This window comes from Neofelis nebulosa, chromosome 18 (assembly GCF_028018385.1).
Source record: "Neofelis nebulosa isolate mNeoNeb1 chromosome 18, mNeoNeb1.pri, whole genome shotgun sequence".
Lineage (NCBI taxonomy): Eukaryota > Metazoa > Chordata > Mammalia > Carnivora > Felidae > Neofelis > Neofelis nebulosa.
The window spans coordinates 20,422,225-20,446,562 of record NC_080799.1 but is presented as its reverse complement, the minus strand read 5'-3'; the positions used below and the strand labels follow the sequence as shown (position 1 = coordinate 20,446,562).

The following is a 24,338-nucleotide window of genomic DNA, read 5'->3' as shown; positions in this document are numbered from 1 at the left end:
GGGCTTGAACTCACGACCCCTGAGATCAAGAGTCAGTTGCATGCTCTACCGACTGAGCCAGCCAGGTGCCCCCCCCACCCCACATTTATTTTTTTCAACGTTTTTTTTATTTTTATTTTTTTTTTATTTTTGGGACAGAGAGAGACAGAGCATGAACGGGGGAGGGGCAGAGAGAGAGGGAGACACAGAATCGGAAACAGGCTCCAGGCTCCGAGCTGTCAGCACAGAGCCCGACGCGGGGCTCGAACTCACAGACCGCGAGATCGTGACCTGGCTGAAGTCGGCCGCTTAACCGACTGCGCCACCCAGGCGCCCCCCACCCCGCATTTAAAATGTACACCCTTCCACTCAGCAGTTCTGCCTTTAAGAGTTTACCCTATATGTACAAAGATGTACGTTCCAGAATATTGACTGCAGCCTCACAGCTGCATCACAGCTGTAACCGAGGAGAGCTGGGTTCAAGAGGTTATGGCGCACTCACACAACTGGAGGATATGCAGCTATCTGAAAGAATGCGATGGGTCTGTGTGCACCGACCTGGCACAGTCTCTAAGGCTCACCGTGGAATTCGAAAAGCAAACTGTAGAGTTAATAACGTGCAGAGTACGCTACTATCTACGTCAAGAGCAAGTGGGGGACATACGTGCTTCCACACGCGTAGCTCACTTCTGGAAGAACGGGCAAGGGCACTTGCGTCTTGAGAGAAGGTGGTAGACTCGTGGTGAGGGGAGCAGGATGGAAGGGTTGGTCTTCGTACTCTACACTGCCTTCTTCTGTTTTGTTTTATCATGTGCTTGTATGATTTTTTTCAAAAGAGCATTTAAATATAAGCTTTACAACATATACACAAAGAGGCGCCTGGGTGGCTCGGTCGGTTAAGCGTCCGGCTCTTGATTTTGGCTCAGGTCACGACCTCACGGTTCATGGGTTCAAGGCCCTCACCTCGGACTCTGCACTGACATCATAGACCCGGCTCGGGATTCTCTCTCTCCCTCTCTCGCTGCCCCTTCCCCACTCGCGCTCTGCTCTCTCTCTTAAAATAAAAATAAGTTCAGAGAAAAAATCTGCAAAACACAGGGACTGTGCAGAATTGCCACCGCACAGGGTGCTCTGGGAGTGCGACAGGTGTGACCGCTCGTTTTGACCAAAATAACCTGCTTTGGCACAAACCCTATCTCCGTTAGTGGCTAATGAGTTCCTCTCAAGGTGCTGTGGTTTAGCCTGTATTAGCAGATTAACATGGTTCAAAGTATATCTAGTGAGGGTTGGAGGTTTGAGGTTTGTTTTGTGTTTGTGTTTACATTAAAGACAGTTATGCCTTTAATCAATCAGAATTGTTCGCCGTGAAACTAACTCTCGCCAATCCGCACCTGCTCACTTCAGCTTGAGGCAGTCTGCTGTACGCTTCCATCACGTCGACGGCTGACGCAGTTTCCCACCCATTCGACAGGAGCCGTTCTTTCTAGAATGTGCAGCGGAGAGAAAAGGCAAGGTACGAGGCACTGTTGCACAACTCCAAGGCACTCTTGGAGCACATGAGAACTTGTCTCAGATGACTCCTTTTTCAAAAGCCCGTCCCAGCCCCCATCTTTCTTCTTTTTCTTTTCCAATTTCCTACACCGAACATGCATTGTTATCATGGGAGAGAAGTCACTAATGTATATTTAAAGAGAAATAAAGCCAGGAACTTCTCCGTGAGCAAGAGTGTTTGAATGCGTTCGAGGCGTAATGTGACATATCCCACCTATTTAATAGGGGCAGGGGTGGGTGGTGTCTCCTCAGCAAAAAAAAAGAGAAAACCAAACAACCTAAAAAACAATAAATAAAAGATATTTAAAGTCTCTATTACAGATTCTAAGAAACGTAAGCGACGTGTCAAGTGCAAAGTTTGGACCATGTTTGGATCCTGTTTCAAACACACCACCTATAGAATTTTTTTCTGTTTTTTTTTTTTAAACAACTGGGGAAATCCAAACACGGACTGTGGAGTAGGTGCTATGGAGGAGTTTCGGCTGCTGTGTGAGGTACAATGATGATGTTACCATTATCCCGGGGTGGGGGAAGAAAATGCTTACTGGTAGGAGATTCACATGGAAGTATTTATGGGGGTAATGCTATACTCTCTGGATGTGCCTTAAAATATTCCAGTGACAACACCGACAAAAAATGGGGATAAATAAAACAATATTGAAAGATGTGAGTCACCAAAGTTGGCTGATGGGACATGGGTTTTCGTCCTACTGTTCCCTCTACGTTCATGTTGTTTGCAAATATGCATACTGAAAACTTGGGCTAATAGGGTATGGGAAATGTGAATGTGTTTTTTCCAAACCAAGATGGCGGCCCAGGTCTTGGACTTCTTTAGCGTGACGAACCAGCGGCCCACGTGGAACCCCAGCTGCCTGTTCAGGTGGGCACGCGACAGGGCTTCTCACATTCTCTGATCGGAGAAGGGAGTGTGCCCTTCCCTGGGGGGTTAAGGGTACCAAAGGATGTCCCCGCCCTGCTCTCCGACCTGTGACTCTCACGGCTTGCAGGTCTCCACTCCCGCCAGGTCACACTGTCTCCTCCGCAGGTTTTCGATCACGGTCTGTCCGAACCGGTCGGTCGTCCATGTTCACCTGGGAAGGGAAAGAGGAGGCTGGGCAATGCCAGAAGGGCTTCTCGAATACGCAAAATCAGACAACAGTATTCTGTTTCTGAGCCGTCAAGGCTGATGTTTGCTAATACCCAGTGCAGTCAACGGAGTCGGGGGCGGGCACGGCACGCGGGGCTGACGAGAGCGTCGTCTGCTGCCGCCCCCTGCGGGGCAACCGGGCGGTGTGCGCTCGGCCTGGGAGCCGGTCAGACCACTGAGCGGCTGCTCCACAGGTAGACTCCCACGTGCACGCCAGGTGCAAGAGGGTTTACTCCGCAGCATGATGTGTAACGGGACCTATGACGGAAAGGACTCACATGCCCATCCGCTGGGGTTAAAGCAGTTGTGGCATGGTCGTTTAATGAAATATTACATTGCCATGAAAACAGCAAGAGGACATCCAAGTAGATGTAGGTACAGACGCAGACACACATACAGACACAGATACAGATGTGGAATGATTCTCAGATAACAGACTCTCGAAAAGTACAGTACAGAGGGCTGTGCATAACATGCTCCTGTCTGCCCTTAAGAAAAAAAAAAATCTCTAGCTACATTTATATATGCGCAGAATAATTCTGGAATCTGGCAGTGTTGCTTCCCAGGTTGGAGGACTCACTAAGGTCCGGGGTAGAAGAGAGACTTACCTTTCCCTGCATACCCTTTTGTACTATTTGATTTTTTTTTGAAGTTTTGCATGTGCTGTTACTTATCTAATGACAAACCATTTAAAACCCCCTTCTTACGATGTTTATTCATTTTTGAGAGAGACAGAGCATGAACGAGGGGAGGGGCAGAGAGAGAGGGAACCCCAGAATCCGAAGCAGGCTCCAGGCTCCGAGCTGTGAGCCCAGAGCTCGACGTGGGGCTCGAGCTCATGAGCCGTGAGATCATGACCTGAGCCAAAACCAGATGCTTAGCTGACTGAGCCACCCATGTGCCCCCCATTTACCACTTCAAAAAAACCATTAACGTATCTATATGCACAAATGTCACAAAACATACATAATACACCGCGCACTATTGTTACTTTGTCCCAAAACGTCAACAGTTTACTATACGAAATGATTCCCAGAGCTCCTGTGACAACGGTGGCAGGCAAGAAGCAGCATCACTCTCTGTCGGTGGACGTGTGAGGCTTACGTGGCATGAATGGTCACACTGGGTGCCTGTGAGCACGTGCTCCGTCGTCTTCCTGCCTGGGTCTGAATCCTGGCCTGAAACTTACCGGCCGTGAGGCCGTGCGGCCGTGGGCAGCAAGCTGTCCAATCCCTCTGTGCTTGGGTCCCCTCACCGGCCACACCCGCCACACCCTGGTTACGTGACAAGTAGGTTAATACAGGTCACACTCACGGAAGGTGCCTGCTATATAGCAAGCAACTTCTACAAGTTCGCTACCCTTATTCTACCAGTACTGAAATTTGCATCACTCAGGGCACCTCGGTCGGTAAGCGACCGACTCTTGATTTTTGGCTCAGGTCATGATCTCACAGTTTGTGGGTTTGAGCCCCGCACTGGGCTCTGTGCTCACAGCATGGAACCTGCTTGGGATTCTGTCTGTCTCTCTACCCCTCCCCTGCTCGCTCGCTCTCTAAAAAATAAACAAATATTTAAAAAACAGGTTTTTTCATCATTCATGTGGTTTTTGTCATTTTAAAATACTGAGTAGGAAATCATGGAAGGCATGTGAGCAGTTAGTACACCTGAGGAGGCTGATGGTTTGCATTTGTTAGGAAATTGCAGAATTCAGTGAAAACGGACACATCCCCAGGCTTGCTCCCAAGTGACTGGGTCCATGGTCAAGATTCACTTCATCCACCATTGCTATATGATGTTGAATAAGAGAACGCACGAATGAAACGAGGCGAACAGAGCAGGGTGAACACCCACAATGTGTGAAAACAAAGCAGAATTCAGGGGCACCTACGTGGCCCAGTCGGTTAAGCGGCCGACTTCGGCTCAGGTCACGATCTCACAGTTCGTGAGTTTGAGCCCCGTGTCAGGGTCTGTGCTGACGGTTCAGAGCCTGGAGCCTGTTTCAGATCCTGTGTCTCCCTCTCTCTCTATCCCTGCCGTGCTCGCTCTCTCTCTCTCTCTCTCTCTCTCTCTCAAAAATAAACAAACGCTAAAAAAATAAGATAAATTTAAAAAAGAAAGCAAGCAGAATTCATTTTCCCCAGTCCTGATATCCTGCAAGCAAAGACAGATTCCCAAGACTTACAGAAGCCAGATGAGGCCAGCTACCATTATATCCACTCACCAGGACTGAAGACTGAGTGTGAGGAATGCCCCCAGTTACACAGAGGGAAGGAAGAAAACTCAACCGAGAACCACCTCTACGGGAATGTGGCCTGGGGCATGAAGGGGTGAGAAAGTCAACCAAGGTCTAGCCTTAGATCTGTCCATAATTACGTGACACGGGGCAAAGCGTTTACTGCTGTCATCCGTAATGGAATTTAAAAATAAAATGAGATGAAAAAAATAAAATCAATAAAGTTAAAATGAACTAAGCAATAAAATTAGCCGCCATGTATTCAGTCACGTGCCCCCCGCTACACATCATCTCATGAACTCCCATAATAGCCCAGAGAAGTTCTCCCTTTATAAACAAAGCCCTGGCGGGGGCACCGGGATGGTTCAGTTACTTGAGCGTCCATCCAACCCTTATTTCGGCTCAAGTCACGATCTCACAGTTCGTGGGATCAAGCCCCGCGTCAGGCTCCAGGCTGCCAGCACAGAGCCTGCTTGGGATTCTCTCCACCCACCCCCACCCCCACCCCCACCCCCACCCCCACCCTGCTCCTTCCCTGCTCATGCTCTCTCTCAAAATAAGTAGAGAACTTTAAAAACAAATCAAAATCAAAAACAAGGACCTGGGGCTCAGAAAGATCCAAATAACAGCTAATAACCTGCTCAGCAGCCGGGCAATCCTGAACATGCTCTCGTACAAATTAACTCGCTTACTCCTCACTACACCCTATTAACGTCGGGACTGTTATTATTCTCATTTTCCTGATAAAGAGACAGCACGGAGAGGTTATGAAACTTGTCCCGGTCACACAGCTAGGCAATCTACCTCCAGAGCATGGACTCCCAACCACCCTACCATTCTGCCTAAGGGCACCCGGCCAATCATAAGAGCCAGGGCCAGGACTCGGACCCACGCTGAATAATTCCAAAGCTCTAAAACAGAACCCTTCCCACCACATCAGAAGAGAAAAACAGGCAACCAGCGGGCCAAACTCGGGGACGTTACAAATTAGGAATTTTACATTAAAATTCTACACTGTCGCTTCTCCTGGAAAATTGGGGGTTCTCAACTCCAGGCTCCCATGTCCACATGGGAACAACGAGGTGGCACTGAGCAGGGGTGAACTGTGGTTCACCAGAGTCCCCAGCACTCCTGTCTGCCTTACACCTGGCCAACTTCCTCCACTGCATCACCTGCCTGCCTCGGAAGGAATCAGGGTTCGCTACCCTGACACCCATATGTTAGCCAAAATTCCTTCCATCGCGGTCTATGACTCTATAATTAATACAACGGTAAAATGTGAACTTTACAAAGTTTTTGTAAAGGCCAAGAGAGAAGTTCCAAAAACCCTGGCTGCGAGTTTGCAGGAAGTTAAGAAATCAGGAACGCTGGGAATTGCTAGAATCGATTTAAAACGGCGATGTGTGTGTGGCCAGAGGCGGAAGGAAAAGAGTGAGTGGAAATTTATACTGGGGTTGCTCAGAGAGGGTTAGCCCCCACGCGAACGCATACAGCACGCAAAGGTCTTGAGCTTCCTTTTACCTGTTGGTAGTTTATGAACATAGCTGTCTCAACGCCGTTAGCTGCCCACTTGAGAAGGTTGGCCGACTGCTCCGGAGTCATGTACACCAGCACGCGTTCCGTTATCAGCAGTGCTGGCAATCTTCAGAGAAGAAAAAAGGCACATAAGTATGTATTCATCAAATCGGGACTCTAACGGCAGCCACGGATAGTGCTGGCAGGGCAGGAAAACCCTGGGGTGCACACCGCAGGAAGAGGAGAAGCCCCGGATAGCACGTCAACTATCAGGGCGGTAAGAGGTGGAGAGCCCCGTCGTGACCCAAAGTTTCAGACCGTAACAACGCGAGCACTGAGCAAGGTTTTGTCTGGCTTGCTACAAATTCTCCCCCGGCATGCCCGCACAGGGTGACAAGGTGGCCCTGCAGACCCCTTGCTCCGAGGCAGTCTAGTTCCCTTCCCCTGGAATCTGGGTTAGGCCTGTAACTCGCTGTGGCCAATACAACAGTAGCAAACACGACGCAAGCGCAAGCTGAAAATCACTTGCACGTTGGCCCTTGCCCTCTTGCTCGGAAGTCTGAACCCGTGTGGCAATGAACCCAAGCTGGCTTGCTATCGGAGGGGAGGCCCTGTGCGTGAGAATGAGGCATCCACATAGGAGGGAACCCCAGGGGATCTCAGCTACAGCAGTGAACCCCAGGGGACCTCAGCTGCAGCTGGCTCCAGTGGAAGAACCACCCAGCTAAGCCCAGTCCAAATGGTTCACTCACACAATCCTGAGCAACTTGTGAACTGCTCAGAATTGTGAGTTGTTCGAGACCGCTGAGGCTGCAGAGATTTTGGTACACATCAAAAGCTGACTGATAAAATGCAGAAATACTGCTATCCCTTTAACAGAATCTAATTCTTCTTACACAAACTTTTATCATCAAGAATTAAAAACACGGTGGGGCGCCTGGGTGGCGCAGTCGGTTAAGCGTCCGACTTCAGCCAGGTCACGATCTCGCGGTCCGTGAGTTCGAGCCCCGCGTCAGGCTCTGGGCTGATGGCTCGGAGCCTGGAGCCTGTTTCCGACTCTGTGTCTCCCTCTCTCTCTGCCCCTCCCCCGTTTATGCTCTGTCTCTCTCTGTCCCAAAAATAAATAAAAAATGTAAAAAAAAAAAAAAAGAATTTAAAACACGGAACAGTCTTCAACAAATGACACATTAGCATGCGGTCTGAGTTACCAGACCCGAAGTAACGAACAAATTACGAAACAGGAAAAGCACTAAACTCCTACAGAAATCTCTAAACGCTTTACAGTTGGAAGGGAACACAGGCAGCCCTAAATTGTGTGAGCTCTGCTCATTTATTCCTGCTCCTTCTGACTCCTTTACTGGATCCTCCTCCTCCTCTGCCCCTTTACGCTGCTGTTCCTCATGGCTGGTTGCTATTTTTCTCACAAAGCAAGTAGGTTACTTTTGCCTATTTTTATTGGCAGGGAATTTCAAAACAAGTAAATTGTCTGAACTGAAAATACCCAAGCAATTTGCTGAAAAGAACATCGTGTACGTTAGTGTCAGAATGTAACCCATGCAGTTAGACTCAGTGCCTGGACTCATGATCGCTAGAGAGAAAGGCTACCCACAAGTGCTGCTGGCTTTGACCCGACAGTCCCGACTATCCACTGTTACTGTTCATCAGGATTTCCTTTTTTTTCTTTTTTTGACAAGGAAATGTTGTATAACTCAAGTGACTTAAAAATATACATCCAGGGGTGCCTGGGTGGCTCAGTCGGTTAAGCATCCAACTTCAGCTCAAGTCATAATCTCACAGTCCATGGCTTCGAGCCCCACATCGGGCTCTGCTCACCGCTCAGAGCCTGCGGCCTGCTTCGGATTCGGTGTCTCCCTTTCTCTCTGCTCCTCCCCGGCTCGTGCTCACACTCTCTCTCAAAAATAAATAAACACTAAAAGAAATTAAAAATATATATCCAGGTGCGCCTGGGTACCTCGGTCAGTTGAGCATCTGACTCTTGATTTCGGCTCAGGTCATGATTCCAGGGTTATGGGATTGAGCCCTGTGTTGCGCTCCATGCTGAGCATGCAGCCTGCTTGGGATCTTATCTCTCTCTCTCGTTTCCTCTACCCCTCTCCCTGACTTGCACATGCTCTCTTTCTCTCTCTCCAAAATAAAAACGTATGTATGTGTATACAAATACACACACACATATGTATGCATATATCTACAAATGCTCTCTGGACCCAACTGGGTCATGGTACAAAGAATGAGAGAACTAAATCCAGAGGATAGACAATGAAGTCCAAGTTGCAGATGAAGTTGAAAATCAGAAAGAAAAACATTAAAAGGAAGTTTAAAGTAAGCAATTTTTTTTTTAACCTAAGTCTAAACCCCCAGATTATATCAATAGGAACGATTAGAAAAAGTGAGTGGAAAAAAAAGTTTCAAAACCTCAATAGGTTGGTAATTAGAGAAAAACAGTTCCAAAAACGTTTTTATTTATTTAAAATTTTTTTTAAATGTTTGTTTATTTTTGAGAGACAGAGCACAAGCCGGGGAGGGGCAGAGAGAAAGGGAGACACAGGATCTGAAGCAGGCTCCAGGCCTCCAGGCTCCAAGCTGTCAGCACAGAGCCTGATGCAGGGCTCGAACCCATGAACCATGAGATCATGAACTGAGCTGAAGTCGGATGCTTAACCGACTGAGCTACCCAGGTGCCCCTCCAAAAACCTTTTTAATGCAAAAGGCACTGACTATTACATACGGTGTTACCACATGGGGGGAAGCCAGGTGGAGAAGGCTACGTGGGAATTTCCTGTAAAGGTTTGCAACTTTTTTTTACAAATTTGAATTATTTGGAAGTGAAAAGTTAAACACGTTTACAGTGTATTTTTAAGAGGCAGTCTTCGCCAATGTTAAAAACAGGATTAATACTTTTCAGAAGAGAAGTCTAAGCGAAGCAAAAACAGCCCACGGAGGAAAACACAGAGCACAAATGAACCCCAGAGAATTATGAATGTAATTCTAATACTTGTGATAGCTGCTGTTCCTTATCCATTTTGTAGATCTCCAGGAGTGAGGCAAACTTGCCTATCAAGAGCTCCCCTGATTAATTTTTTTTAAGTGTATTTACTTATTTTGAGAGAGACAGAGGGCAAGCAGGGGAGGAGCAGACAGAGAGGGAGGGAGAATCCCAAGCAGGCTGTGTCAGCACAGAGCCCAATGTGGGGCTCAATCTCATGAACCAGGAGATCACGACCTGAGCCGAAATCAGAAGTTGGATGCTTAACCAACTGAGCCACGCAGGCATCCCAAGAGCTCTCCTGATGTGTAAGTGATTATTTCCCTGGCCATGTAGCACATTTGCCCAAATGGTGTGTTTCTACGTTCGCAGCGGGTTGCTGCTGGTTACCACTGCAACTGTAATAATCTACAGATTATAGCTTCTGCGCCAATTTCCGTTCAACTGCTTTCACACGCGTACTTAATATCATCTCCAAGCTCTCCGCGCAAAGCCTGACATGGGGCTCGATCTCCCCAACCGTGAGATCATGACCTGAGCGGAAATCAAGAGTTGGACGCTTAACCAACTGAGCCACCCAGGTGCCCTGCAGTTATAGGTTTCTATACATATAATTACCTTCTCTCAAACTTTATGGTATCAGGCATCAGTATGTTATAAAAGCAACACACGTGATTCTGATGTGAAAACAGGAGAAACATTGCTTCTCAAAGACTTAGAAAACCTCCCTCATAGCAATGAAATGATAAACATCTCAGAATTAAAAACGGAACACGGGTATCATGCTGCACTTTCACCTGACCTTATTTCGTATTCACATGAAATCACAAACGCGTAAGAGGTTAAAACAAGATCTCACTGTGGATTCACGTCACATTTCTCTAGCTTCTCTTCGAGTTCAGGTGAGTCTCGGAGATCTGCTCCGATAATGGCATAGCTCTTTGAATCCAACAGGTGTCCACCTGGAAAGCCAAGAAGAGATTATCATTTCAACAGAAATTCATCCAGAGGAGATCATTTCAATGGATTTCTTTTCAAAATTCAATTATTATTTTTTCTCCATTACAGAAATACATGTCCCACTGCAAAAAGGAAAAAAAAAATCAGGAAGGAGGAGGGTGGAATGAACGAAAATCACATCTTCCAACTATTAATGTTTTGGTATAGAACATTCCAGTCTTTCTTCTATACATACAACATAAACCCATACACACAACATAAGCACATTTTCTGTCACACAAATACGTACACACACATCACACAGGAAAAAGAAAGGAGGGCCAATTCTTCTTTTGAAAACTGCTTCTCCTACTTAACAGTAATATCAATGACATCATCGTCTGTAATGATTTCCTAGCATTCCATCAGTGGATAAAACAACTTACTCAGCCAAGCCCTCACGATTAGGCCTGTGGTATCTCCAGATTTTCTCCATCTGAGGCACTGCGATGAGCATCTTTGTTTAGACCTCATGAAGCACCCGTCCAGTTAAGTAGGTCTCTAGGAGTAGAATTAGGAGGTCAAAGGGTAAAATATTTAAGTATTGGTACCGATCGGCTGGCCACTCTCTAAATGTCGTGCCAATTTGTGAGATACTATGTTTAAAAGAAAATAGCTTCTAAAGTATTTACAAATACAATGATAACATTTGCTTGAAAATACTCCCACAGAGATCGGACAGCATGGTTTCTATAGTGGTTCTCGAGCTTTGGCAGTCATCAGAATCACCTGGCGGGCTTGTTAAAAGAGACTGATGGCTTCAACCCCCCGAGTTTCTGATGTAGCAGATCTTCCAGAAGTAGACATTTTGCCAAATTCTTTCAAAAGCTAGACATCTGTATTTCCAACCAATGCTCCACAGTGGTGATGTCACTAGTCCAGGACTACACTTCTAGAACCACTGGTACAGATGAAATTGGCCACAGTTAAAAGTTCAGTGATGGGTACATGGAGGTTCATTTACTTACTTATTTTGAGAGATGGCGGGGGGGGGGGGGAGGGAGAGCGGGGGAAGGGTGGAGAAAGGGGGAGAGAAAGAATCCCAAGCAGGCTCTGTGCTAATAACACAGAGTCCAGTGCAGGGCTCAAACTCATGAACTGTGAGATCCTGACCTGAGCCCAAATCACGACTTGGCCATTTGACTGACTGAGCCACCCAGACGTCCCCCTTGATTCACTCATCCGGACTGACTTTTCATTGTGTGCCCATTTGTATACTTTTAAGTTTCACCTCGTGCATATTTCAGCTTTAAGAAATGATCAATTTCAAGATGCGTATTTTTTCTCAGTTTCACATTTCTGAAATGAGGATGCATCGGTCAATAACGTTTCGGTTTAACTTATCAGCACCTTTTCTTTCCTGGCGGTAAATAGATAGTGTGATTCTTGCAATCACAGCCTCAAAGGTTTAATGAAATAGGGCAATTTTTCAATGAAAATGTGTCAGTGTTATCATCGCCTATCACTTTTCTCAAATTTTCACTCACATTTGTATTTTCATTAATTTTTATTTCAACTGTCCCTCTCCCAGAATGATGGCAAGATCAAAAACTATCAAGGACAGGACTAGAAAATTTGCCCACACAAGACACAAACCCAGAGTTAAAAACCAAGTGAAAGGCTAAGAAAGAAATCTGCCAATCAACAGTTGACGAGGGATTTATATCAAAGAACATTGCTTTATGTTGTAAAGGATTCCTATAAATTGAAAAGGAAATGAAACAATGCAACTGGAAAATATATGAGCAGAGGAAAGTTACAAGAAATCCCACAGGCCAACAGAAGGAAGGAAGGGTACTCCGTTTCACTAGCACGTTCAAAGTTATAAAAAATTTAAAACAAAGTTACAGAAACATCTTTAATTCACAGATTTGGCAGACTGGCAGGAATTTTTTAAAATGGTAGTAGCCAGTGTTAGCGAGGGTGTAGGGAAAGGGAACCCGCATCTACTCTGGTGAAAATACAAATTCGTCGAAAGGGTCTTGAAGCACGGCTTGGCAGTAGCTATTAGAATTCATAAGGTACAATTTTTTGAACTGGCAATTCCTGCGAATATGCACATATAACTAGGCTTTCTACAAAACTGTTTAATAGGAAACCATAAAGAAGGCGGCAATCTAAAGGACCATCAGTAGCGAATACGTTAAGTAAAATGGGATTTCCATGCAGAGGAGTACTACGAAGTCACCAGAAATAACGAGGTAGATCTAATCTGGCAACATGAAGACAGCCGTGATTCCCTAGGATGCACAAAGAACAAGTTTCAAAACAGTACGTGTAAATTATTCGCTTTACTAAAATTATACATATAACTGTATTTATTTATTTCTACAAGTATAGATTCACTCTTTCAACAAATACATGTTGGTCTACATCATATATATTTATTTATTCAATATATGCATAGATTCCTTCACCAAAAATTTACTGAACCTTTTGCGGGCCGGGCACGGGATTCTATTTACATGTGTATTTTCTTACGCGTGATATTTACCTGCCTCTAGGTACACTGTCCATCCACAGGAGAAAACACCCTGCACAGTGGTTATCGTGGTGGGGGGAGAGATCACGCAGGGTCTTTACTTTCTACTTCACATGCTTCTACACTGATGGGTCGAAGGCAATGCAAAGTGCTAACTAACCCTTTCATTACAGCTAATCCTTCTGACGCAAATATTAACCAAATATACAGAAAAGTATGACGGCTACGATGTAGAGAAAGCAGATGTGCCAGCCAATGGCAAAGCCTGAGGAGGTTGTACTTAAAATTTGTACGAGGGAAACAAAGGATGGAGGAGATATTAGTTTCTGTGGGAGTCTGTTCACTAGGAGCGTGACGAGGGCACTGTGCTGGTGTAGAGGCCTGTCTAGTTGCCTGACGTTTCCTGTGTTATCTGTGCCCACCATCTAAGGCCATCCTCTCTGAGCATGTTTTCTGACCTGAATTATTAATAAGCCCCTTGAACTTCTCTGTCAGACACACACTGAACACAATGGAACATTCTGGAAGAGTGTTTGTGACCTTAGTTTTAAAGGCTTAGAAGGGAGGAAAGAGTTGTTGGAAACACTCATACTGAAAACTTACGGGGAAAAACTGAGCCCCGGGGCCAAGGACCTAACGTAACAGGTGAAGCGGGTCAGGTACGAGACAACAGTGGTGGGGACGTGCATTCCCTCTCAACGAAGCAGCCATGTAGGAGTCAGGGTCTGAGGCTGCCGGACTGGATTTTTCCAAGGAAAGATTTTCGGGAAAAAGCTCCTATATTTGAAATGTTTGCAACTCACTGAAATGTTTTTCAAAAGATTTCAGATTGGGACCTATGGACATCTAAGAGGGGCCATACAAACAATTGTTTCAAGTTCCTTCACAGTAGATGTGATGCAGAAGTATACACTCTATGACGTCATGTGCACACACGCACAGACTCAGACGCGCACGCTCACACACACACACACACACACACACACACACACCATCTTTAAAAAGAAAGGGGAAGAAAAGCAGAGAGGTAGCCCATACTGTATTACTTAGTTGCCAATTTGCAGTGTGTCCTCTGAATGTCATTCTATAATGGGTTGTAATAAGAAAGGCTTGTATCTATGGGAAGATGGGAAAGAGAGAGAAATGAGTCAAGTAGCTTAGTTACTGAAAAAACGCAAACACCCACTACCGAAATGGCCAGTAGGTACCGCTACTGCTCAAAGCAAGGGCGACTCCAGAGGGCCTGCTGCTTAATCACGTCTGACCCTAGGCACACACATGAAAAATTCAGTGGATCAGCTCTCAGAGTAGGTCAGTGAGCGTTACTCTCCGAATCTGACGTCAAGTCACAAACTGATCATGAAACACTCAAGACGTAGAAACCGCCAAAGATAGGCTGGCGATATGTTTCCAAATGTTCCAGTGTTTTCCAAGCTGTCTCTCGTTTCCTGCTTCTGCTCACTCAATTAAAAATTTTAACCATTGTTAATCACAGACAACTAAACAAACCGATTCCTACTCAGACCTGACGTCCAGTAACGTTTAGGTGATGACTCTGCTCTCCTCCAGAATGTGCAAAAAATTAGACATCCGAGAGCCGATTTCAGTATCGCAACCACCATACACACATCTTTCACCCCAGAAACCTCCTCTAGGCTTAAGTGAGAGCCCACCTGCTCTTATTTGACTCGGTGTCCTAACAAGCTAGGTCGTATTCTGTGGCTGCACAGCGTCAGATGCCATAGCGCATCTCAAATGCACGCTACCTGGGGCGCCTGGGTGGTCCGTCGGTTGAGCATCCAACTTCGTTCGGCTCAGGTCATGATCTCGCACACAGCTCGTGAGTTTGAGCCCTGCGTTGAGCTCTGTGCTGACGGCTCAGATCCTGGAGCTTGCTTCGCATTCTGTGTCTCCCTGTCTCTGTGCCCCTCCCCAGCTTGCACTCTGTCTCCCTCTCTCAAAAATAAATAATTATTTTAAAAAATTATTTTTAGATAAAATGCACCTTCCGTGTAATATAATCTTGTATTTGGAAAAGGGCAAAACTTGTTTCCATAGGATAAGTTAGAAAAAAAAAAACTTAAACTATTTCTAGCTTGTGGGAATTACACATCTTTAAAGGACAAGGTGAAAGTTTTAATGGTTACTAAAAATTTTTTTAAATGTAAGACTTAAGATTTTGTTTAAATGACTAGTTTAAAAAGAAGGGGAAGAAGTATATGTTAAAAACCACTGAGAAAATCTGACCTTGGGCTTGAGGTCAGGGTTTAAATTTCAGCTCTACCCCTTTGTCAACAGGTAACCTTATGGAAATTAGCTTAACTTCTTTGAGCTTTGGTTTCCTCAACTGCTAATAAAAGCATGTCATTCCTGAGTCGGCTCTGAGGACTCAACGAGATCATCTGAGTGAAGCATTTCACATGGTGCTACAAAAGCTCTCAGCAAAGATTCACAAACTCGCCATCTGTAACTGCAGAATTCTTAAAACATGGACTCAGGGTGGCCCCCATACTATCTCATATATAGTAAATGGCCAATTTGGCCTCCCATTATTCATTCAAACGCTATTTACTACACATCTGCTCTGAGCCAGGCCCCTTTCTATGCTCTGGAGATACAGAAGTAGCCGGAGCACACATGAAAATTCAGATTATTGGAGCGCCTGGTTGGCTCAGTCGGTTAAGTGTCCAACTTTGGCTCAGGTCATGATCTCACGGTTCATGAGTTCAAGGCCCACATCAGACTCTGTGCTGACAGCTCGGAGCCTGGGCCCTGCTTTGGACTCTGTCTCTCTCTCTCTCTCTCTCTCTCTGTGCCTCTCCCCCACTCATACTCTGTCTCCCTCTCTCTCTCTCAAAAATAAATAAAACATTAAAACACTTTTTTAAATTTCAGATTAAAATTAAACCACTATAGGTCATTTCTATTACGTGTTCAGAGAAATTACGTTAACGGACAGAAGAGTTGCAAGGGAGGGGACATTTCATTTTGAAGACAGTTTGGAATGGGGATCTTGGGGCCAGAAGGAAGGCGGGAAGGGGGTAAAAGGGAAGAGTCCCCTAAAATGAGGTCTCTGGCGTTCAGACCGGCCGCCTCCTGAACGCTGCCCCTGAATCCTGCCGGGCTCTCTCCTGTGGTCAAAGCCATACTCACTTGATGCTGTGCAGCTTTCTCGTGACTCTCATGGGAAAGTCCACTTCAAAATATTTACTTGGGAGAAGATCTTCATCCTGAGGAAAAACACGCAGTAAGCTCTAGAATTATGTATTCACTCCTACATTTACTGACCACCTTCACGTACCGAGCGAGTACTAGGCCCCGAAGAGCATCAGGGCACTTAAGGGTTTGACATCCAGGAACGATATGGGCAGAGATGTATTTTCCACATTACTGTGGTCTCCACGTGGGGAATGGATGGAGGACGGGCGTCAGGGGTTCACAGCTGTCCAGGGAAGAAGTCACGGGGAGCCTGAACTGGGGGAGCAGTGCCTGGGATGGAGGTGGGGGTATGTGGAGGCGCTGGGGGAGTAGGACCTGATAGGATTTTCCAAAAAGCAGATCGAGATGAATCAGAGAGGGTCAGGACACCAATGCTGACCAGCATTTGAGGGATAAAATGGAATAAAACAGCAAAAATCCCGAAGCATCGCACACAGTGGGGGTGAGTACTGTTTTGTGACACGTTTACTTTTTTCTGTGAGGGGAGGATACAGCGGGTGGTAAAGGGCAGGTGCTCTGGAGCAGGGGACGGGGGTTCGAATCCCAGCTCCACCGCCTGTCTGCCGCGAGGCCCCAAAGTCACTCCATTCCCTGGGCCAAGTTTCCCTCCTCTGCGAAGCAGAGACAGGGACAGCACCTCACGGGGTTGTGAGGAGTAATGAGGAAATGAGTACACACAAGGGACACTCAGAACGGGGCCTGCCTTAGTAAGTGCCACGTGTGTGCCTTTATCATTGACTGTCATGGGGACGGGGCGCCGAGGTGGCTCCGTCGGTTAAGTGTCTGACATTGGCTCAGGTCATGATCTCACGACTCGTGAGTTTGAGCCCCACGTGGGGGCCAGGGCCCGCTTTGGATCTTCTGTCCCCTTCTCTCTCTGCCCTTCCCCCACCGGTTCTCTCTCTCAAGTTAAATAAATAAACTTAAAAACCTTATTGACATGGGTACTTAGAATTAGGTCTTGGCCTGGGGTGTACATTTATCTTTACTGAGGGCTGCAGTAAAAGAGCGTGGCAGACGCGCGCGCGCGCGCGCACACACACACACACACACACACACGACCCTGCTCCCCCTTCTGCATCCCCGGCCTGGTCTCCCCTTGGCCCCCTGGCCATCCTAGCACATTCTCTGTCACGTCCAATCAATCCCTCAGCCCCGGTGCGTATTCACGAACGCATTCTCTCCTCCTCAGCTCGCCAACTGCACACACTGTAAGGACACCGCTGTCTGGACTCTCAGCGACACCCTGCGTGTTGCCTGCAGCAGCTCCCGATGCCCCTGAGGCTTGGGGAAAGAAACAAGGCGCTCCACAACCTGGTGACTTGCCCGGCGCCTCCCCAAAGCGCTCTTCTAACGCCTCCGTATCCACCTGTACTTACATTCCACAAGTACAGAGCCGCTTCCTTAAAGTGGAAAAAAAGACCAAGAAAAAGACACTTGTTGGTGCCCAGAACCCGGTGGTGGGCCTCACAGGTGTGGGCCGGGATTAAGGAAGAGCTGGGGTGAGGATGACACCCCTCTTTCTGACTTGAGCAACTGCGCAGAACACCATTTACGTGCACAGTAACGAGCGATGGACAGCAGGGACCGAGAGGGAGCCGGCCCCCCACGACAGCATGACGGGCGGGGGGCAGCAATCACAAGCAAGCATTTTCCAGTAGGAGGTGACCCTAAGGGCAAGTGTCAGAACTGGGAGAGCCAGCTACCCCTCAGCCCTTGGAAAATCTCAGGGGATCTGGTCTGGGGGACAAAGGGGGAGGGAGGAAGGGGGAGACAGGAAGACAGAGACAAAGACAGTCTCCTGACCCATCAGAAGAGACACGCTCACCGATCTCACCCGTTCTCTCTCGGTGCTGCCGCGCTCCCCTGCCCGTGTGTAGGGCAGGGCCGGGTAAAAAGCTGTCCGAAGATATTTGGAGGAAACGTTTAGAGCATACCAGAAGATGACTTTTGCTAGGAAATTCCAGAACACCCTCTAAGGATTTTGCTCACACGATATGAAGTTAAGGACACGCTAAAATTCCAGAAGGCCTGGGGAACAAAAGCAAATGCAGGACAGCATACGATCCTATGGCTCGTCTAGGACTTCTGACTTTCTAAAGAGCTTTCCCACTCATCAGCTACTTGCCCTCTTAAGAATGCCGATTAAGGGGTCACCATGGAGGGAAAGCTTCCAAAAGGCACACCTGGAGCTTTTAAGGAACAGACATCTTCTTTCTTGCCTTTGGGAAAGGGGCAACAAATGGCTGTGGGACATGACGCTTCAACTTTTATTCTGGGATTCCCTGAGCCCTTCCGACACTCCACTCCACTCGCCAGTAGCTCCACATCACAGGAGGCACGGAAGGCAACCGGGACCGTGCATAGCTACCGCAGGGCAGCCGGGGACAACCGTGAGGAAGAGTATCCCGTAGGCTCAAAGGAGATCCAACGTGGCCGACCGCTGCACAGGCTGCCATATTGAGACTGACCCCCTGCGTCCTTGATCCTCTGGCCGTGTGGAAATAGGATTCAAGAGACACCAAGAAGCTGAGGTCCCTTAAAGGGTTTCACTCACCCTTTATTCTTTGTCTGGGGTTGTACTGGCTTTCCTGCACCCTACTCTCACCCGCTGCTTGAAGGTGGGAGCCTTCAACTGTCCCTTCGACTGGTCTTGGGGCCTGACGTCATACAGAACGAGCTCACACACCAGCGGCAGCAGAAAGCCTGTGACCCACAGCCAAGCCTCTGCTGGTGCAGCCAGGGGACCCTCCCAGGTGGAAGGTGCACCAGACAACAAGACTAGCCGACGAGATCTCCCCTCCTCTTTTACAGAAGCACATAGAGCTCAAAAACAGGGCTCAGCGAACTTGCTGTAAACAGCCAGTACTCTAGCCTTTGCAGGCCAGACGGTCTCTGCTGTGACTTCTCCACTCTGCTGCCGTAGGGCTAAAGCAGCCATAGGGAAGATGGAAGGAACTGGGAGTTGGCTGTGTTGCAGTAAAACTTTATTTACCGACATAGGTGGCAGCCTAAATTTGGCCCGTTCAGCTCCTGCTCCAGAGAGCAAACAAGCATCATTTTTCTAAAAAGAAACTTAGGTTTTTTAAAACCCTTTAGACCGATGTCATTATCAAAACGAAAAAACTCCACCAAATTTTTCAGACCCTGCACTATTCTCCTTCCTCACTGCTGACAGATAACCTTTTCCTCGGAAGGGGCACATGAGCTTCAGTGTACCTTGCTCAGAAATAAAAATCTCAGATTTAGTAATGATTAACCCACCTACACGGCGGGGGGAGAGACCAAACCACGGGACCACGTTGAAAAGGGTGTCAAGCCCAAAGGAGGAGTTTCTCCCGTGGCTTCTGTTCACACTGCACACATTCTGCCACTGCATTCTCTTCCAGTTCCTTCCACCACACCGTGGTCTCTGAGGCCCAGAGGCACCGCCGACCTATAGCAAAGAGCCCCCCACCCCCACCCCCCGAGCAGCCACAGGGCTCTCTGGAGAGAACAAGGAGGGAATCTGGACGTGGACGAACTGCAGTCCGTTGTTTGTTCCATGCTCCAGCGCCACTGGCTGTCCGACCTGGGGACGCCACAAGCTCTCGGAGCCCGCCTTGCCCCGTCTGGGTAACCCGCCCCCCACCTGCAGAGCTCTCATGTTCATTCCTGAGGTCATGGATGTGCACGCCCTTCAGAAACGTTAGCTATCTTATCCTGAATGAAGAATGCAGAGGCAACCGGTTAATACTAAGGCTGTGCTGAGGCCACTGATTTCTCGCCTCAGTGAGAGAGAGGCTGGGGGCACCGATGACCAAAGACCTCATCGGGTGAGCTGATGAGGGACAAAATACACACTCAGGTCGCATTAGGCCCACACACTCTAGTGTATCTTGGTGTACTTCTGCAAGAATCTGGGGAAATGCACGTACCCATGACTGCCACATGACCGACCTGACAGAAGAACCAGAGAGATCTGTACAAACCTACAAAAAAGAAAATGCAGTCAGTGAGATCGTTGTAGAGAAAAGGTTTGGTGCTACAAGTCCAGCCCGGAATCAAAGGCCAGGCCCGTGGTCCTGATTCTGCCACTAACTGGACCCATTTCCTCTTCTGTGAGTGAGTGTAATTATACCTGCTCTTGAACCCTAACGAAGGAGGTGAGGGACCAACTCAGAGAATGGAGGGGCACCTGGATGGCTCAGGCAGTTGGGCTCGCACTCTTGATTTCGGCTTGGGTCACGGTCTCGTGCTCCGTGGGATAGGCCCCGCATCTAAGCCCCACTTAGGATTCTGTCTCTCTCTCTCTCTCTCTCTCTCTCTCTCTCTCTCTCTCTCAAAATGAATCACTAAACTTAAAAGGGCTTTGTGTCATGTTACCATCACCCAGCCTTGCAAATCTCCAAGCTATACTGAAGACACCGTCACGACGACAGTAAAGTCTTTTGTTGTCGTCAAAACGGCAAATGCATGGGCCCCTGGTCTCAGCTACTCCACTGGCAGGGCTCTCGCACACACGCAGAGAATGTATACAAGCATTTGGATCAAAAGCCCTGTTTGTGACAGCAGGAGCTAAGAAGCAAGGCACATATCTAGGGCCCTGGTGACATCACGTACGTGGCTGACAGTGGTTGCACAGCAGGTGCAAACGGATGGGGACAGGGACGCGAGACAGGCAGTCACCGCATTCCTTTTGAATATATTTCTAACATTTAAAAAAATGTTTATTTACTTATTTTGCGAGAGAGATGGGGGAAGGGCAGAGAGAGAGGGAGAGTGCGAGAGTGACAGAATCCCAAGCAGCCTCTGTCCCGTCAGCACAGAGCCCAATGCGGGTCTGAACCCACAAACAGAGATCATGACCTGAACCGCAATCAAGGGTCGGGTGCTCAACCGACAGAGTCGCCAAGGCGCCCCTGACATTTCTGAACCCGCTGGGAACCTTCACAAAATTAAACAATTGGGGAAACAAGGGGGCGGTATTTTTTAATTTACCTTTAGTCTCCAGAAGGTGGTATCCATCCCAGCCCCAAGATTTAGAATCTCACAGGGACATTCTGTCTTCCCTAGAAATGCCTTTATAAGCTGACGGACGCCATGGACGTGAGCAAAATATCCTGAGAGAGAGACAGAGACGAGCCATGACTCAGTGATGATGGAAATAAGCCTTGCAAAGTTCACACCAGGAGGACAAAACACAACCCTTCTGCCCTTCTTCAGGGGTAGCGGTTTAGGTTATCCATAGACCTTATGGGAGAAGTAAGGACTTTAAAATTCTCTTCCTTTTTTTTTTTTTTAAAGCCATTTGAACCAACATAAGCACAATCTATCTAATGGTTGGATCAACTACCTTAAGGAAAACGCAACACCCCCTAATTCTACATATGAAAGAAAAATATTTTACATCAAAACATGGGATCTAAATGTCCCTCTTAGAAATGTGTCTTTTCGTGGCTAAGTGAGAGCTACTCAGAATTCGGCTGAAACTCAAAATTGGGAGACCCGCTGGAAAGTATTCTGGGGTCAGGAAATGGGGCAGACCAATGTCAAAGCAAAGACAGCCATGTTTCTTAGCGTGCTCCCTTCATCTCCATCCTGTGCGGGGTAGAGCCTGGATGTTTGTAAAACACCACAGGCGGGGTTGGGCGGGGGGCGGTGCACAGGCAAACGGTGCCTAATAAACTGACTTGTTAAGCTCTGGCGTGGGAAGCTGGAACAGAGGAGACAAGAAATAAAAGAGGGTCAAAGGAAGATAAAATTGATCTGGGTTCTAAAGCCCTTCTGCTTACAGTATTACTATTTTAAGAACAAAATTTGAGTGGCATTTATAGACACTCACTGCAATTTGACATAGGGATTTCATGTCTATGGATTCTACTAGTAAATAATTTGAGCTTGTCTTTTTACATGTCTCTTTTGGGTCGCCTGGGTGGCCCAGTCGGTTGGGCGTCTGACTTCGGATCAGGTCATGATCTCAGAGTCTGTGAGTTCGAGCCCCCCGTCGGGCTCTGTGCTGACAGCTCAGAGCCTGAAGCCTGTTTCAGATTCTGTCTCCCTCTCTCTCTGACCCTCCCCTGTTCATGCTGTGTCTCTCTCTCTGTCTCAAATATAAATAAACGTTACATGTCTCTTCCATTTTACTTTTTTATTAAATCCTTTTTACCGTGGGTTACAGAGTATCATCTACAATGGACTGGACATTGGAAAAATTTTAAAAATGCTTCCCACACGCTGTTTGGGAAGCACTCTCCTACTGTGGGGCCCTAGTCTAGCGATGCCAACCCAGGGAGAGGAAGAAGGAAGGCCGGAGGGCTGACCTGCTGCCCAGGGCCCCCAGCACCCAGGGCACCATGGTGGGGCCCTGCCTCTGCAGCGTCTGTTAGGAAAGTGTCCTCAAGAGCGCGGGAGGGAGGCTTAAGGCCTCTTAGCCAGGCCTCGTCCAATCTTACTGATGCCTGGTTTCACCCTCAGCTCAAAGTAAGTACCATGTCCTTATTCTCAGGAAGCACCACTTTAAAATTTCTTTGCATTTCTTATTGAAACTACCCATAGGATCCATCTTTAGGGCCAAGATGCCCTGCACCCACAGCAACTATCGTCATTTGGCCAATTTCTCAATCTGGCTGAGACTAAGTCACCCTCCTGTCTCAAATCCTTTCACTGCCTTGATAGAAATGACTTGTACAGCCTGACTTTAACAAGGCCAAAAAAAGTCATTCCTTCCATGAACAGACAGTTCACAGTAAAAGATATATAAATGGCTCTTAAACATATAAAATGATCTTGGGGCACCTGGGTGGCTCAGTTGGCTAAGCAAGTGTCCGACTCCTGATTTCAGCTCAGGTCATGATCTCACGGTTCAAGGGTTTGAGCCCCACATCGGGCTCTGTGCTGACAGCATGGAGCCTGCTTGGGATTCTCTCTCTCATTCTCTCATTCTCTCTCCCTCTCTCCCTCTGCCCCTCCCTGCTTGCAAGCAAGTGAACTCTCTCAAAATAAACATTTAAAAAATATATTAAAAAAATAATCCTAATGATCTTCAACTTCACCCAAAAATAAGAGGAATCTAAAATAAAATTACTGTAAGATACCATTTTTCATGGATCAGATTCACAAAGATGAAAAGTTTCATAATACACTGTGTTGGTGAGGATGTTGGGAAATAAGCACTTTCATATACTACCGGAGAGAAGGAACACTGCAACTCTCATGTTAAGAATGAATCCCTATGTTACACTGCTGGCCTTGAAATGGAGAAGGGGCCATCTTCCATGGAATGTAGGTGGTTTCCAGAAGGTAGACAAGAAAAGGAAATAGACTCTCCCCTATGGTCTCCAAAAGAAACGGCCCTGATGACACTTTGATGTTAGCCTAGTAAGACCCATGTTTGACTTCTGACCTTCAGAACTGTAAGATAATAAATTTGTATTGTTTAAAAAAAAAAACGAATGAATCCCTAAAACCCCAGGCCTCTCAGCTGATGAGGGAATAGTGAGGAGGGAGGGGGTCACTTGCCTCTGTTAATTTCGGGGGCCTTCCTCTCCTTAGACAGTCTTACAAAATGCTGGGTATAAGGGTCATGCGAGTAGCCAATGTTTACTGCAAACCTGGAAGGGATAAAAAGGAGGCAGGTGAGTAGACGTCAGTAGATTCAGGCTCTCAGGAACCAGGTCAAGGAGGAAAACCATCTACTTCACAAGGCCAACACACTCCCATTTAGCACTCCGTTACAAATGTAAACAGACTCAGCCATCCGCCGAGTGCTCACTTCCACTCCTCTCACCCTTCCCACGGCGGCCATGTGTCACCTCTCTTTATTCTGACTGCTAATTCCTTTCCCAGGACCTGGAGAGCATATAACCTCACCTCATACCTCACCCAGAAGACGTGCAACCGTTTATTCACTCGGCAAACTCACTGGCCAGAACTATTCAGACAACCCTACTCAACCAGAAGTTCTGGGTCCACAGGAAAGATCTAGAATTGTTTTGTAAAACTCGATAATGACTTCCTAAGTATTTCCCCCAGCTCTGTCATTTCACGTCCCTTAGGGAGTAAAAGGAAAAACCAGGAACAAATAAACAGAACAGCTACAACCTAGAAAATGCCGTTGTAGCTTACCCTCTCTGGCATGCACTACAACCTGGAAAATGCTACAGTAACCTAACCTCTCCCCAGGCCACACGACAGGGAATCAAAGTTCTAGTGTTCTAAGCCAGGGATC

The 24,338-nt window shown here is 47.2% G+C and overlaps 1 pseudogene; it reads right to left on the bottom strand.

Annotated features, from left to right (window-relative positions):
• Positions 1-1,244: 1,244 nt before the first annotated feature.
• Positions 1,245-23,985, bottom strand: LOC131501606 (leucine carboxyl methyltransferase 1-like; annotated as a pseudogene).
• Positions 23,986-24,338: the final 353 nt, after the last annotated feature.